Below are 18,260 nucleotides of genomic sequence, written 5' to 3'. Positions count from 1 at the left end.
CACACTTATTACTTGATTTTTTAACGAGGGTTCTCAATAGCAGAGGAGTGCCGGTGTTTTTGAAAAAAAGCCCAGTTGTAAGTATGTCGGGTTCGAATGCAGGGCCGCTGGATTCGAACCCGGGACCTTTACCTTACAGTGATGAGCGCCGTGTCAATGCCTAAACCGTTGCGGCCACCGACGCCCCTAACACTCGTTTTTAAAAAAAGATTTATTTATTACATCTTATTAAAGTTTATAATTAAATTTACATAAAAGTGAATAACTTGTAAAATAAAAATTAGGACGAGGTCGTGATTAAGATGCGGTTCAAGTCCGAGTAAAGTCTTCAAAAATGGTGGGAGAGGGTCTAATATAGCTTCTGGAGAGTTGCTGAGTCTGCATGATCTATTATGATGACAGAAGTAGCCGTTGCGGATGTATATATATTAAAATACGATAAGCCACTTGAAGTTTTGAGGATGAATTTTTCACACATTTTGACAACCGTTCAGTCCTAAAAAAAAAGTAACTGAAACGCGAAAATTCAAAGTCATTTTGGAGAAATTTGTTTTCTTCAGATCTCGATAATTTCAATTTATTGGGTAACTGGTTAAAAAAATCGATAATTTCAATATATGAAATATGAACAATTAATTTCGGTTGATTTAAATTTTCATATTTTATTTTATTAAACTTTTTTTTCCTGTTTTCACAAGATGCGTGGAAAATCGACATTAGCGAGTTCCAAACGTAAATTTCTGTATCTCTAGAAAAAATCGATGAATTTTTACGTTTCTAGTTATTCTTTTAGAATCAAACGTATTTTCAAAATTTGTGGAAAATATGTCATTATATTTGAAAAAAGGTTCATATAAATCAAATATAACACTTGAAGTTGGGTGAATCATTTTTTCCACATTCTGAAAATTATTTCAGCTCTATAACAGTATTTACCAAGGAACTCAAAAATTCATCGAGATATTATTTCAATTTATTGTGTAACCTGTCATAAAACGAAAAACACAAATTTTTTATTTGAATAGTGTGAAAATTTAATTTGCGTCGATTTAAATATTCATATTTTATTCTACTAAATATAAAATCTTCTCCTTTTCTAATCAGTTACATGATAAATTTAAAGTATCGGTTTCTGAAGGGAAGCACCACAATCTGGACAAGAACTCGATGAATTTTTGGGCTTGTGCTATAATTTTTTTTTAGAATGAAAAGGCCTTTCAAAATGCGTTCAAAAAAATTCAAACTTAAAAATTCGTCGAGTAGTTTTGAAGGTGTCGAATATTTTCGTTTATAACTCGATAATTCCAATTTATCGGGTAATTGGGTAAAAAAGAGAAAATTAAAACTTTAATTGAATAAAGTATGAAAATTTAATTTGCGTTGATTTAAATTTACATATTTTACGTGATAAGTTGAAATTTTAAAGTTCTAAAGGGAAACTTCACAATCTAAAGGACAAATCAATGAATTTTGAGAGTTGACACAGAGGAACAAAATAAATACAATAAATAAAATGTTTGAGAATTCGTGTTTTTTTGAACTAAATTTAAGTAAATTTTTAACTATGTTTTTTTACTAATTTTATTTATTTTACTTTAAATTTGCACAATGGGCAATAATTTCTCTTTCCGCTAATATAAGCAATATAGGTTAAATTTCGTTTTGTTTCTGAGATTGATTTGAGATTAATTTCATTTTCTAATGTTCGTGACTATGTAAAGGTTTTATTTTTAGGGTGAGGGATGTGACAGGATAAGGATGAGGAAGAGGGAATGTCTGATTCTGACGATTCAGTTGGTTTTATTAATGTAGATTAGCGCCGGTCAGCATACTAAAATTAGGATGGTTACTTCTAGACGGGGCAATTGGGTCTACATTATTGACAATGATTGCGTTTTTGTTTTTATATCAATTTTTGTTTCTTTTTGTTGGGTTTTTGGAGAATTTAATGTGGAATGTTACACGACGCCTTCCCTCGTTTTGGTGGGGTGTGCACATCTATGCGACGTCAAGCGCACGCCACGTACTGTCACACAGCGTATATCATAAAAATCAGTATCACAATCGCAACGCCTCTTTTGTTCTTAACGCACTATTTTGAGCAAAACCTTGTAACAAACTGTTAGTTAAATTTTATCAGCACAACCATCTAATAAATTCTTTGTTAAACTTAATTGTTTTAAATACAGTTATTCCGGTGTTTTGATAAATTTTCTGCCTAACCATCATAATTAAATAATTTTTATAAAAACTTACGAATTTTTGATCTCGTTTAATTTGGTTTACACTAAAATAACATGTTGTAATTAATATAACGACAAAATTACATATACATAGTTTGAAACAAACTAAAAAATATATGAGTGTCCTGTTCTGGCACTACTCGACGAAAATGGTGTAATTTTATGAGCAAAACCATGAAATAAATTGTTAATTAAATTTTATGAGCAAAACCGTGTAATAAATTGTTAGTTAAATTCATTATACCAAAAAATGGTATTACGATGTTTTGATCAAGTTTCTACCAAACTATTAAAATTAATTTTTAAAATAAAACTAATGAATTTTTGATCACGGTTAATTTGGTTTATATTAAAATAAGTATGTTGTAATTAATATAACGGCAATAATACATGTAGTTTGAATAAAAATATGATTGTCCGGTTCTTTTGTCTTCGACTGTACTCGATGCTACCCGACGAAAATCTGGACAGTGGGGATCGCAGAGCGTAGAGTAGGGCAGCGTTGTATAGAACTGGGCATATGTGCACGGGGGTAATACAATCTTATGGAAAATTGGACTTAGGATTTGCGTCGGGTAGCGTCGCATAGCGTTGCATCGGGTGTGTTCCCGGCTTTAGGAGACGCATCAGATACATATACGTTTTAACAACGAATTTCTAAATTCCAAAAAACCCGATATTCAAAATACCAGCCTGTTTTATGTATTGAATGAAAAAAATAAATAAAAAAGATTGAATAAAGCTCAATGCGAAACGATTAGGTTTACAATGGTTAATTTAAATGTCACAATTTATCATTAATGCACGAGACAACTTAAAAAACAATTATATATGTGACACAATCAGCTTTTGCACATTTATTCCAAGGGATTTGTTTTTAAGTGTTATTGGATTACAGGATTAAAGCCATCCTCATTAAGCAGCCCGATAATCATTCAGTATAATCGGTTCCAATGTACCCAAATATTAGCAAAAAGGTGTTCGCTTTAATTAATATCTCCTCCAAAATTATGTGTTACAAAATATCAAATTCCTTATTTCGAAACTTTTAAGCTAGGGATAATGACCAAATTTCGCAACATCTTGTAGATATTGTATGGCTATTCGGTTTCTGCTGTTAAGGCTGACAATTAAGTTCCAAAAATCACAATACTTCTCTTTGAAAACCAACTCAGTCCCAACATTGCCAAGGACTATGGCAAGGGTTGGGATTCGATCGGTCTTAAGGAAATTTGTGATCGCTTGTAAAAATCAATCTGTAGACAATTTAAAGTTGTTGTCCCCTGATGATGACCTTAAAATAAGTAGAAAGCTTGCACCTAAATTTTCTTTACTCTCATATATGCCGATAAGATGTTATTTCTTTTGACCTATATCCTTTCAAAGAGAAATATCGTGATTAATGGAACTTAATGCCCAGCGTCAATAAAACAGAGCATTTGGTTTCCACAAGGGGCGTAGGTTGGCCATAGAAAAAAGATAATTCAAGGGTTAGTGATGATATTTGCTTCGTAACGCTATTCAGACTTGAGGTGTTCAGCAGTTTTGACCCTTGGTTGACTCAGTCATTGTGTTGGTCTCATAAATATTTAACCCAGGGGACTTGACCAAATTTGTCAATATCTTGAAAAATTTGTTGGGCTATTCAGTTTCTGCTATCAGATGAATGTGTCTTAGTTTGGTGCTAGGTAAGCTCGGGAATCGAACCAGATGGTCTTTTAAGTCCTAATACGTCTGCCTTGTTCAGAAATTCTGACGGTACTTTTGGTACTATACTGGGGGCACTCCCTAAACCCTGATTTTGGTCTGCATTCAAATTCAAGTATTTGGTCCTTCTATCTGTTAGATTCACTGTGTTGGTCTATACTTAGTAATTCGGGGCAAATTGTTCAATACGTTCTCGATAACAGGTCAATTGCAATTAGGTTATTTCCAATGCAGTCGGTTGTGGATGGTACGGTCTTACATCAAGGTTTGTAATGCAGAACAGACAGGTTATCTCGGCCAACCCTCAAAGCTAAATTCATTCATTGTGGATAAATTTATATTAGTTAACCATGTAAGTCTTTAGAAATCAATGTGGCGTTCAAATCTTCTTTAATGTCTTTACTAGGTGAAAGAAAGACAAAAGTTACCAAGCTTTCGGCAACAATATGTTGCCATCATCAGGGCCTATTTATTAAAAAAAATATACATAATTAATATAAATTCAACAATCAATAATTAAAACAATAATGCATACGTTCCCAAGGGAGAAGAGCAAAACATTCTCATCGGAAAAAAAATGTAAAAGTGCTTTGGTTTAGGTTATGAAGCACATGGCAGCATTCAGTTATACATGGTGAACAAGACATCTATGTAAAGTAGTGAGTAATTATTCGCATATAACATTAACAATTAAATTCACTAATTTCGTGGTCCGCTTGTCCGATTAACATATTATAATTAATTAAGGTTTTTAGTTGAGATAAAAAAGTCAATGGCACGAGCGGGATTCGAACCCACGATCTTCGGCTTGATACGCCGCTGCTCTANGTTACATGCCAATAATTACTTACAACTTTACATAGATGTCTTGTTCACCATGTATAACTTAATGCTAGCCATGTGCTTCATTACCTAAACCAAAGCACTTTCCCCCCCTCCGATGAGAATATTTTACCCTTCTCCCTTGGGAAAGTATGCATTATTATTTTAATTATTGATTGTTGAATTTATATTAATTATGTATATTTTTCTTAATAAATAGACCCTGATGATGGCAGTATAATGTTGCCGAAAGCTTGGTGATCGCAACACTTTTGTCTTTCTTTCACACCTAGTAAAGACCTTAAAGAAGATTTGAACTCTTCATTGATTTTTTGCAGGTCGCTCTACAAACATCATTTCTTCAGTCTTTAGAAATGTTTCTCGAAAGCTTGGCAAAAGGAATAAATGTTTTTCATGCACCTTTCGGATCTCGACCAGTTTTGCAGGGTGCCGGTGAATAATCTGGCGTTAACCCGGTAAATGGAGCATAGAGAAAACATGATTCTTCACGTTTGATGGGTTTAATAAAGTTTCTCGGCCTGGGTTGTAAATCCAAATCTCTGTGGGATTCAGTTTAACCCGACTTCAATAATTTCTTAGAAAAGCTCGGCGAATGAGGTATCGCAGGTAGTGGGCAATAAACCGGAATTCAGAACCTTTTCTTAACATTGCCATTTGCATATCCAAGATGTCTCTTATGGCCCTGTTTCCATAAAATTTAACGATCTTTTGTTGTTCTTAAAAGAGATTTTATTGAAACATTATAAAGTTTATTTTCATCAATTTAAAGGTCTATGGTTTTCTCCTCTTAGGGTCTGATGATGTCATAAAACACATTTTTCTATCGAGACAGTGCTCATTTAATAAACTTACATAAACCTTTTTACCAATGATATTTTAATTAAACACTGCCGTGTAACAACAATTTCTAATAACAATAAATCTATCTCAATATTAAAACAATTCTGAAAATAGATGCAGTTATTTGTTCACTAATCATAGAATATATACTCTCCTCTTCCGTACTTTTGTACGTTTATTCGAATGTACATATTAAATAAGCCTAGGTTTTGTCCCTACTATTTGTAAAACCCCCCAACCCCTACCCGCAAAGGATATATTTACTACATACCAACTTAATTCTCTCCTACGTATAATCTATTTACTATATCAAGAAAAGTCCGTAATCCGTAATGTCCCCCACCCCAAAAACCCACATATCATCCAAACGACAGGCAGCAATACCATCATATTTTGAATCTTATTTTGTCCTCCATTCAGTTTGGACATTATGATTCGCTGTTAATGATGCAGTCCAGGATTTCGATCATATTTCGTATGTTTTTGCTCAAGGACATCCTTCCATCTATCTACTATCGAAGCTACCTCATTGACTCGGCACTTCCGAGTCAATGAAAAATCGGCTTCCTCTCTAAACTAAATGTTTGTTCAGTGTAACGTTCCCACCGACCAGGTGTACACAGTTCACATCCCATATACCTCAAACCTCCTATGACCTTGTAAATGCTACAGTGATCCTCTCAAAATTAGTGATGATTAGCTTACTCTCAAGCAACTTGTTGTAGCTGACTCCGTTTCTACTCTAAACTTTCTAAAACACTCAACACTACTAGAACGAAATGAAAATATTGAAATTTAGAATAGAAAAATCTACCCATATAACCTTAAAAGAGGTCTTTGTGGGCCGGGTGCAGCCATCTTGGTTTTTTTCGGTTTTTCTTCAATCGTCTGTAACTCTGGCAGTTTGAGTTGGAGAGATATGGAACTTCCCTCATTTTGCAGAAATCAATTCTTGATTCTAAGATATAATTTTAAATGAAACTTATTGGGAATAAAGTAATTGTTAACACTGAAAGATGGACCACACGCTACAACGGACTAGCTACAAGATATAGACTACAGACTCATTTGTGTTTTTAATTTAAATTTAAGCCAACAAAATACAAAATTACTTATAAGGTAAGTTTTGAAAATTTATCAGTTACAAAGTTCTGTCAAAAAATAAATAAAGATTTTAAAACTGTTTCTAAACTATGTCAGGCTTGCAGTGTACAAGAAGAATTTTTGTTCACTTTGGATTACATTCATTATTTTTTAAGAAAATACAAAAAAATTGAAAAATGGCAAAAGGAGGGAAAACTCATAAGGTGGTGTTGAGATGGGGAGTTGATGTCCGAGCGGATCGAGGTCACGATAGCTCAAGTGGTAGAGCAGCGGCGTATCAAGCCGATGGTCGTGGGTTCGAATCCCTCTCGTGCTATTAACTTTTTTTCATCTCAGCTAAAAACCTTAATTAATTGTAAAATACAAAAAGCTTAAGAGTACAAATCTGTAAGGAAATTATGCCACGCTTGCATTCTTAAAAAAGATGGATATTTGTAACAGTTAATTTTTTGAGCCTTCTGTTTTTTCTTATATTCCATTTTGTACCAAACACTCTTTTTTGCTTACTTTATATTTTTTAACACCCGCTACTGCGAATTAGATAGTAGATGTACATATACTACTGATTTATTTATTTATTTATTTTTTTTTTAAATTTTGCCTTTAAGCAATTACAATAAACAATCACTTAGAAAATAAAGTTTAACGTGGTGCGAAAGTTCTTGCCTAAAAAAATATTAATAAAAAATAAATACATGTTCAAAATCTTTCTGGAAACTTTGTCAGATTTGCATTCTACTAGATGATGACAGTTTTCTGAAGGTTTTGTATTTTCTTACGTTAAATTTTATAAAAAAAACTCTTTCTTGTCCGCTTTATGTTGCTGTATTTTATTTTATTTTTATTAATAGAAACTTTAAAATTGTAATGAATGATTTTTTACACCGTTTGGAATCGAAAAATTCATTTTCAAAAATTAATGAAACGTTAATTTTAGAATATTGATAATTAATCATTGGGAAGTAAATATATCCAAACAACTCGTTATTACGGTAAACTTTTTTGTAAGCCTCAAATCTGTTAGTATTTACTAAAATTTATTTTATTTAACATTTATTAGTAAAAATTTTTATATACAAAACAATGTTAAACATTAAGCAAGAAGTATAAAAAGCCGTAAAAGTTTATCCTGTTATCAAATCTATGGGGTTTTTAATGCTTTACATTAGGGGTAATTGACCTTTGAGAAATGAAACACACGTGTTTAAAGCTCATTAGTAGAGGCAAGAATTCTGTAAGCGTCATATCTGTCGGTACTTACAGAGCCAAGAATTTCTTACTCAAACTTTAGACAAGAATACTGGAAAATCGTAAAAATTTATGTTATAACTGGTTTTGTACACAGTTAGCCTAAAGTTACAACAATAAAACAGATAAATTTCACAGGGGTTGTAATACCTTTTTCATTGTAATCAAATTTTCAGAAGGTTGATGCTTTATGAGGGGTTTATGAGAAAGTTTTTTATTTTTTTATGAAAAGGTGAAGTAATCTAAAAATCAAAGTATCTCTCATACAACTTTTTAGTTAACATGCAGGATAACTTTCTGAAGTATTGACATCTAGTTCACTGGCCATCCTATGGGTCTGTTCTTGTTGTAGCATATCATATATTGCTATTGTAATTTCATTTTTTTCCCCACAAAACACCTGCCAAATGCTCAAAAACAAACTGAACAGAAAAAATCGCGAAAACCCTCAATACTTTTTCTAAAGAAAAAAAGACTGTTTTTTTTATAACATTAGTACAATGATTTGAACTGAACGATAAAAACGGGCTTTTGATGATGACGAACAGCCGATCGGGTTCTGGACAGTGGGTAAAAGGAGGTAAAAGGCGGACCAGACGTGGTCGATGTGAATGATTTCTGTTCTTTTCAGCATTCACAAGTAGGCCGCAGAAAAGAAACGTCAAGAAAAAGTACACAACGTCATTTATTCAGGAGAACGTATTGATAGTATCTAATATCTTAATGATGATGTTGAGGAGTGATATTTCCATTGATAATGGGCAATAAAAGTTTATTGTCTTTAGTTTTTTTTTATTTTTATCAATCGCATTGCCATATACGTTGAAAAGCTGGCCTGGATAACATTGGCTACATCAACAAGTGGCTATCTTTGGAAAGGTAGAAACACTGTCGGTCGTTTAAATTCAAGCTTTCCATTAATAACGTTAAAGAATCGTTTATCCGTTTTCTATTTCTACCTGGTAATCTACCCTGGAAAGCTACATTTAACAAGTTTAGTTTTGTCGAATCGAACGGATTTCGTTTTTCCAATTCGTTTAACAATTTGATAGGACCGCCTCCTGGTGAATCGACGAGGTTCTCTATTGAAGATTGCCAATGATAAGGGTACTGCGCCCAATGGGCTGGGCAATATATAGTGAAACCTATCAGGGAAGATATACACCTGGCCGTTGAATTGGATGGTGTATTCTTCCTTCGAAACTTACCAATTATCAATAAGAAACAATTCTTAACGAATTACATCAGGACAAACATTGTCATCATAATTGCGGCCTTTTTTAAAATATAAAATATTTGTGCTTTCAGAAGTTCATATGAAAATTAATTAAATTTTAAATTGAAAATTGTAAAAAAATTAAATACAAAAAGCAAATTTTTCGTATTTTGATTTTGAAATTTTTTAACGTAAAATAATAGAACTCTACACCTCTTTAACACTCTAAATAATAGGAAATGCAAAAATGATGGTTTCTTTTTTTAAAATGAGTTTTATACAACATAAAAAAACAAAATAAATATATTTAAAACTGCAAATCGAAATGACGTAAAATTAATAAAATAAAAGATTCTTTTTTATAAAGTGGTTAACATTTTTTCCCCAAAACGATATAAATAAATATAATTTAAATTAAAAAAAATCCATTAGTTATAAAATTTTAAATTTTCATTTTAATTTACTTTCTTACGGTCTTCTAAGGGCCCAATTCTTTTATATTTAAAAAAATTCACGATTCTAGAGGAATTATACTTTAGTCTTTATACTTCGTACCATCTCCTAAGCGTTTTTTATTGCTGCAAAAAATGGTTAACTTGAAAACAAAAAGAGTTAGTATGAAGTTAAATCGGTTTAATTGAAATTACAAAAACATTAATTTGAACTTGGGATGGTTCGAAATTTGAAAGATTAATTTGACAGAAAAAATAGGATAATTTTAATTTACTTGCTTATAATTCATATTATCCCCTAAATTTTTAATGTTTGAAAAAATGAGTTGATAGGAAATTCTAAGAGCCCAATTTTTCTGTATTTTAATTGTTTTTGAAATGAAGAAATTTTATTTTACGTGCCTACCACCTGCTATGTTTTTCGATGTTTTAAAGAAAGGGTTAATATGAAGAAAAAACTGTTCATTTAAAAACGTTTAATGTCATTCTAAAAAGTATTAATTTGAGTAATTAAAAGAAACAGCCCAATTGTAAGGCATTATAGGATTATATATTCTTGCAATCCGATTTTTAAAGTAGATTTTCTCAAATCTGTCTCCGAGCTGTGTAGAACTGTTTTAAATACGTAAAAATTAATATTATTCAAATTTGACTCAATTCGTAAAATATTTTGGAGTGGAAGGCGACCAACACAGTAGTCTTTTAATAAAATTAGCAAATAATACATCCACGTTACCTAAATATGGGGAGGCTTCAAGTTAGATTATTAGATTCACTAATTTCGTGGTCCGCTTGACCAATTAATACTTTACAATTAATTAAGGTTTTTAGTTGAGATGAAAAAAAGAGTTAATGGCTCGAGAGGGATTCGAACCCACGACCTTCGGCTAGATACGCCGCTGCTCTACCACCTGAGCTATCGTGACCTCGATCCAATCCAATTGTCGTCGAGAATCCAAACCGATTACACGACATTTGAAAAATGGCAAAAGGAGGGAAAACTCATAAAGTGGGGTTGAGATGGGGAGTTGATGTCTGAGTGGATGGAGGTCACGATAGCTCAAGTAGTAGAACAGCGGCGTATCTAGCCGAAGGTCGTGGGTTCGAATCTCTCTCGTGTCATTAACTTTTTTTCATCTCAACTAAAAACCTTAATTAATTGTAAAGTATTAGATTACTAGATTAGGCCTGATTTTGTTGATGCGACAAATAATCGTAATTTAGTAACCCGAGAATCGGATTTAGAAGCAAGTTCCTCTTACATTGGCAAGTGCTCAATATGCGTTTGAAATGAAGTGATCACAAGCAGAGCGAAACATCCCAGTAACTTTGGAATTTCTAGGTATATGTAAGACTGAAAATATTGGATGGCGGAATCGTTATAATTAAAAGACCTAAACCTTTTTTCTTTACCCTTATCGACAGTTTAAACTATTGTTTTGTTTAAATTTTATGCGGATCAGTATGTCCCAGCGATTTCAATGAAATTGTCTATTGTGGATAAAATTTAGCCAGGTGCAATTTGGCGAGGGGCTGGTTTATACGTCGTGTTATAATCAATTAATTCTGTTATGTTTACGATTCTGCCAAAGAATAAACATTTAATATTTGGTTTTATAGATCTATAGATCGACAACATTCCAATGAAACGGTCGCCATCGACACATTCTTCAGTAAAGGCCTTAGAACATCTTCATTCTTGAAAAGAGACGAGATTTAACTTTGCAATGGCTTAATGAAAAGGGCAAATTCGTTTTCCTACAAAACGACTTCAACGGTGTTTATCAGTGTGCAGAGGGCCGTGATTTCCTTTGTCGACGTGATTTGCATTTAGTCCCTTTGTGTCTGTCGAAACCCCTTCTGAGAGCGTACATGGCTTCATAGCTTGCCCTTCAAAAGGAAATATAAGAACAATATGTTTGAAAGAAGTGTTAGATTCACTGAAAGATTAAAAATATATAAAATTCAAATATTAAATAGGCTAATTTAGAGTTTTAATCAGCCAAAGATACGCTTTCATAAAGCTTTAAACGACCCAAAATTTTATTGTTTATTTTCTTGCAATTATGAAGATGTATCGCAACTTTTTTACAAACAGTTAAAAATTTATACTAACGCATTAATTTTTTAGGTTTGATTTCCTTCCTTCTTCTTTTAAACTTATCCTGGAATTTTATTTAACCGAACGAAGTTCTAGAAACCATCTATAAGCCTGCGTCTGACAAGGTGAATTCTTGCTTCCATCCTGTATAACATTTAAGCCAGAAACACACTTACCCGATGCTACGCCATGCGACGCTACCCGACACAAATCCAAACTCCGATTTTCCATAATGTTGCATTACCACCGTGCACATCTACCCGATGCTATGCCACGCTAACCTACCCGACGCTCTGCGATCCCCACTGTCCAGATTTTCGTCGGGTGGCATCGAGTACAGTCGAACACAAAACAACCGGACACTCATATTTTTATTCAAACTACATGTATTATTGTCGTTATATTAATTACAACATACTTATTTTAATATAAACCAATTTAACTGTGATTAAAAATTAATTAGTTTTTATTTAAAAAATTAATTTGTTTAATCACAGGTTTCGTAGAAAATTAATCAAAACACCGGAATACGATTATTTGATATAATGAATTTAACTAACAATTTATTGTACTCGCTTCGGCGGTACATATACTAAAATTGGAACAATTTATTTATTACACGGTTTTGCTCATAAAATTTAATTACCAATTTATTTCATAGTTTTGCTCGTAAAATTACACCGTTTTGTAATGTCGGGTAGCATCAGAACAAGACACTCATATTTTTTTTAGTTTATTTCAAACTAAGTACATGTAATTTTGTCGTTATATTAATTACATGTTATTTTAATGTAAACCAAATTAAACGCGATCAAAAATTCATAAGTTTTTATAAACATTGTTTAATTATGATGGTTAGGAGTAACTTTATTTAAAACAATTAAGTTTAACAAACAATTTATTAGATGGTTGTGCTCATAAAATTTAACTCACAATTTATTACAAGGTTTTGCTCAAAATAGTGCATTAAGAATAAAAGATGCGTTGCGATTGTGATAGTGATTATTGTGATAAACGCTGTGGACTGTACGTGACGTGTGCTTTCGTCGGATAGATGTGCACACCCCACCAAAACGTGGCAAGGCGTCGGGTAGCATCGGGTAGCGTCGCTTGGCGTAGCATCGGGTAAGTGTATTCCCGGCTTTACACTGTTGTCTTTCCTGTACACCCCATATATGGATACATTCCTATTATTCCAGCCAAAAGTTCTCAGACGAATTATCCAGCCTACCTTTTACGTCTCTAACCTTACCATCTACAATGGCCTCAACGTTCTCTTCGTTTAAGATTCCTTATACTTTTCGTCTAACCCTAACCTTGCTCATTCCCTTTCGACTATCTCCCATCCCCATCATAACGGCCCAGAGACGTACTCGGTTTTGTCTAGCACAAATACATAAAACGGTTTACATTTGCAGAAAAATGATATTTCAAATTTCTTGACAACATTTTTTTGGTATTTATTGGTACTAATCAGTTTCAGCTAAAAAAAACGAAAGCAACTACCGAAACCTTTATCATTAATAAGGTTGCCTCCAGGATACAATCTAATTTTAAATTCCCATCTTGAAGCATAGCTCCACTTTCGTTTCCTTTAATAACCGAAGGGAGAAGCTGTGAAAATTACGGTGCAAAATACATTCTTAAATAACTACTTATTTTCCTTCGAAAAGGGCACGAGATGTAATAGGTTTCGGAGGTGATAAATGAAAGATTTAACACCCCAATCCAAAATGTACTGTCTAACTGAAACATCTAATTATGATTTGTTCGACGGGAAATTGTATTACCAAAATTCACCCTCCCATCGTCAAATCCCTCGAACGTTAACTTTTGGCGAAACATTTTATAGCATCAGATAAATATTACAAACTTAGGGAGCTTCGATTTTTCAAACCTGTTAGATGTTACATACTATTGACGCATATCCGTCTTTAAATTTGGTTCAAATCAGTTCACGATATAAAACAATTCGTGCTCTTTATAATTGTGTGGAGACAGAATAATTATTTAAAAGACATTTTAATTTATAATTGTAGTTTACCATTAATTGTAATTATTCAGAAATCGTGAGATGCGGTCTGGTGTGATGTAGGTTTCAGAAAAACATTTTCTTTATCGTGTCAACATTTCGATCTTTATTGAGATCATCTTCAGGGCCTTGGGTTGTCTACATTTCAGCAAAAAGGTTCTCTGGTTGATAGCCGATGCGAGTTTCTTCTCATTGTTGGCGATGTCCTTCAGAATACTTTTAGCTGCGTGTCCATATGTAGTTGAAATTTGTTCATAGAATCCCATGTTCTTCGTTCTTCTCGTGTAGACATGTGTTGTGATTAGTGACCGTTAATCAATAATTATTCAGCAATTGTGAGATGCAGTCTGGTGTGATGTAGGTTTCAGAAAAACATTTTCTTTATCGTGCCAGCGTTTCGATATCAGCAAAAAAGTTCTCTGGTTTTTGCTGAAATGTAGACAACACAAGGCCCTGAAGATGATCTCAATAAAGATCGAAACGTTGGTACGATAAAGAAAATGTTTTTCTGAAACCACACCAGCCCGCATCTCACGATTTCTGAATAATTATTGATTAACGGTCATTAATCACCACACATTAATTGTAATTGTGTATTAGGCAGGGTGAAAGAGATGGCGGTACTGGATAGCCAGTCACGTGCCCAAAGATAACTGCATACTCATCAGTAGCTAACTGAACAACCGCTTAGCGACTCTGACGGAGTTCAGTGAGAATGCCAGTGATCGGTGCGAATGGGAATCCCTCATGGTTCCGTATTGGAGCCTTAGCTGGGGACCTTGCTGTTTAAAGGGCTGCTGAAAGAAAATAATGTGGCGGGACTGCAAGCCATTGCATACTGGATGATCTGATGAGATGCAGCGTCAAGGATACGTTGCAGTTGGACTGGGCACCGGAGCAGGGCAATCAAGTTTACTGTGGCATCCGAGAAATCATCCATGATACTTCTAAAAAGCATGAATGCTCACCGCCCGTCATCCGTATTGGTGGCAAAACGATCACAGCTTCTGTAGTAACATACGTGGAAGTGAAGTGAATCAACTACCCAATAGACAATAGACATACTCTTAAACAAACCTCCATTGATTATCTGACAGCAATATTTGGCCCGTTTTCATGGATTAGACGTAAATAAAACACATAATCTCCCCCGATGTTTACAATTGGATTTTGTAAATAAATTTATAAATATTCGATGCCTTCTTCCTTGGTTTTTCTGTAAACCTTGTAACGTTTTTGTGATTTTATTTTTTTTTTAAGTTGTACCATTTTTAAGTTTACCATTTATTGGAGTGATAGTTTTAAGTGATACAGATTCCGCTAGAATTATAGCATTATTGGAAGATGGAAGAAGCCAAGCGTATGTGGCCGGGGTGTTTAACATTCCAACAATAACTGTTTGAAAGGTCTTCCATCATTACCAAGCTACTGGATTTAAGGTCGCTGTCGTGTCACATCTTAGAGAGACGTCGTTTTATTGGTTCGAGTGTACTATGTAATTGACATTCTGCCGCTGTTGAGATCAAGCAATGACATCAATAAGTTAGAAAATTTACTGTCAGTTTACGCACTGTAAGGCGAAGACTTTAAGATCCTGGATTACGTGCGAGAAGCACTGCCACTGGTCCAGAACTTCTAACATGGCACAGAACAACTCGGTTAAGTTTCGCGAGAAATCACATCAAATTGTTTGAGGTCTTCTGACGGCCGAGTGAGGGTTTGGAGAATAAAAGGAAAGCGTTATATCCCCGCAACATTTTCACTCCGCAGAAGCTATGGAAGTGGTGGTGTTATGGTTTGGGCAGACATTTCTAAGGAACGTGGCACAAACTTGATCTTTATTGAGGGTACCCTTACAGCTGTGCGGTACATTGAGTTTTGTTATCACAAGAAGTTGATCCTTATAGTCTCCAGTTGGTGATGGTTTTATTTTTACAGATGACAATACATAAAATCGTGGTTGACTACTTCGAACGAGCTTCAATTCAATGTTTGGAGAAGGCTAGCATGTATACCGACATATCCCCTATCGATCACGTTGTCTAAGCGAGTAAAAGGCGACCAGTGATGCCAGAGAATTTGCAGGAATTAAGTTTGCCGCTGTTGGAGGAGTATAAAAATATTATACAGCACTACATTCAAAACTTCATAAAACCGATGCCACGTCGAAGGCAAGAGGAAGACAGTTTTCGTACTGAATTGAATATTTTCTTTATTTTTTCCATAGCAATATTTTTGGTAAAATTGTTTTACTCAGTTTAATTTTTTATTAATATTTTTTATTTATGTATATCTTTAATTTCATTAATTTCGCGGTCCACTTGGCCAATTAATATATTACAATTAATTAAGGTTTTTTGTTTGGGTTAAAAAGTTAATGGCACGAGCGGGATTCGAACCCACGATCTTCGGCTAGATACGCCGCTGCTCTACCACTTGAGCTATCGTGACCTTGATCCACTCGGACACTAACTTCTCATCTCAACCCCACCTTTTGATTTTCCCTCCTTTTTGCTATTTTGTCTTCGAGAATCCAATCCGATTACACGACATTTGAAAAATGGCAAAAAGGAGAGAAAATCAAAAGGTGGGGTTGAGATGAGAAGTTAGTGTCCGAATGGATCGAGGTCACGATAGCTCAAATAGTAGAGCAGCGGCGTATCTAGCCGAAGATCGTGGGTTCGAATCCCGCTCGTGCCATTGACTTTTTATCTCAACTAAAAAACCTTAATTAATTGTAACGTATCTTAAATTTTTTTTAAAATACCCAATAAACAAAGCCAAAAAAAAATTAAAATAGATGATCTCAATAAAAGATCGAAACGTTGGCACGATAAAGAAAATGTTTTTATGAAACCTACATCACACCCGACCGCATCTCACGATATCTGAATAACTATCGATTAACGGTCACTAATATCTACACAAAAAAAATTAAAATTATAACAATTGCAACTATTTACTAAAAAAGAAAACATTTTGCCTCACAGTGTATTATATCGCCACCCTATACAAACACAAAGGACCGGCCAATTCATCCACCACAGAATACTCGATATTCCTATGAGAGGGGGTCAAACCTATTCCATTCTCGCTAATAAATTACTTTCACTTTCCCGACGTTCCATACTCACGCCAGAATACTCGATATAACTGGAGGTATGATTGAATTATTCTACCTTTCACGCTAATAAATTACATGCATTCCATTAAATTACATAAGCACAATACAGACACAACAGAAACACACATAAGCACTATATACATTTGAAAATCTCTACAGCCCTCAGCGATATGTTAGCTGGCGTGCCCTGAGATTACGTACAATTCCGAAGATATGCTAGAATATTGTCTATATACGTCCAGCCTTCTACAATTGAAAATGTGCTCGACTTTATTCTATCCTTGCATAACGGGCACCTACGCGCTCGTTTTCCGGCCGGAAGGTGCCCGTGAAATATTCTTGAATGACCTATGCGTAGTCTTGTCAGTATGGCGTTTTCGACCCCGTTTCACGTGGACCAGGTATCGATTTGTTCCTTAACCTGCCACAGTTTGGCAGGGTTTATTCTATTCCTACGATTCCAACATTTCTTCCGTCCTTTGAAGGTATTTGAAATTAATAGTTTTAAATCTGCAGCGTGTACGGGTTGGGAAGACCAATGTAATTCCATTTTCCGAAAACGAGTTGTCAGAACACGGAAAACAATCTCGTCATTATTCCCTCTCGCGTAAGAGCGATTTTAAACAAATCACAAAATAAAACCTTAATAAATAAACTCATTTTTATTTTATTTATTTATTTATTTTATTTTGTTTATTTATTTTTTGGTGTATAAAATGTTATAGTTATTGAAAAATGAATCGTTTTTCTTTGAGACAGTTATGAAATGAATAATTCCAGTTGAATAAAACTATGTCAGGTAAAATATAAAATTTATTATGTAGGATTTAACAAAAAATTATTAGCTTTCTTGATTCCTGCCACGCAAAATAGTTTGGAAAAGGAATTCGTGTCAATTCAAGTGAAGCAAAAGTTCACGAGATTAAATGATAATAGGTTAATAGTTCATTATCAGGTAAGACAGAGAGGAAATGATTTTCCAAGAACAATAGCATCAAAAGAAACATTAATTGTCCATTTCAATTTACAAAGAAGAGAAGAAAGACAAATAAATGGACATTAATTGTCTTTCTTTTATCAAATATATTACACCAGAACGATTTGTGTTTGACCTCAATTGATCTTTTCAATTAGGTTTTCGTTGAATCTCCTTTACCAAAAATAATTTTTTTCTTTGCTTTCTACGTTCACGATTTCAGCAGTTTTTCCGTCGTTTTCTATTTGTAGTTCATAAATAATTGACTCAGTAGTTAACAAATCAAGTTTATTGAAGCGTAGATTTTTGCACTTCTTATGTTTTTAAGTACTGTTTGTCACGCTAGGTTTAAGTGAATAGAAAAACGAATAACG

General features: G+C 33.8%; 1 protein-coding gene across 2 annotated transcripts in view; it reads right to left on the bottom strand.

Annotated features, from left to right (window-relative positions):
• The window catches only part of LOC106665399, a 621,066-nt gene that overhangs the window by 539,034 nt on the left and 63,772 nt on the right, over window positions 1–18,260 (bottom strand). The window lies entirely within an intron of this gene.

Source organism: Cimex lectularius, unplaced genomic scaffold, assembly GCF_000648675.2.
Source record: "Cimex lectularius strain Harlan isolate CLEC.00 unplaced genomic scaffold, Clec_2.1 scaffold9, whole genome shotgun sequence".
In the NCBI taxonomy this organism is placed as follows: domain Eukaryota; kingdom Metazoa; phylum Arthropoda; class Insecta; order Hemiptera; family Cimicidae; genus Cimex; species Cimex lectularius.
Note: the sequence above shows the minus strand (reverse complement) of the source record. Positions and strands in the feature narration are given on the sequence as shown.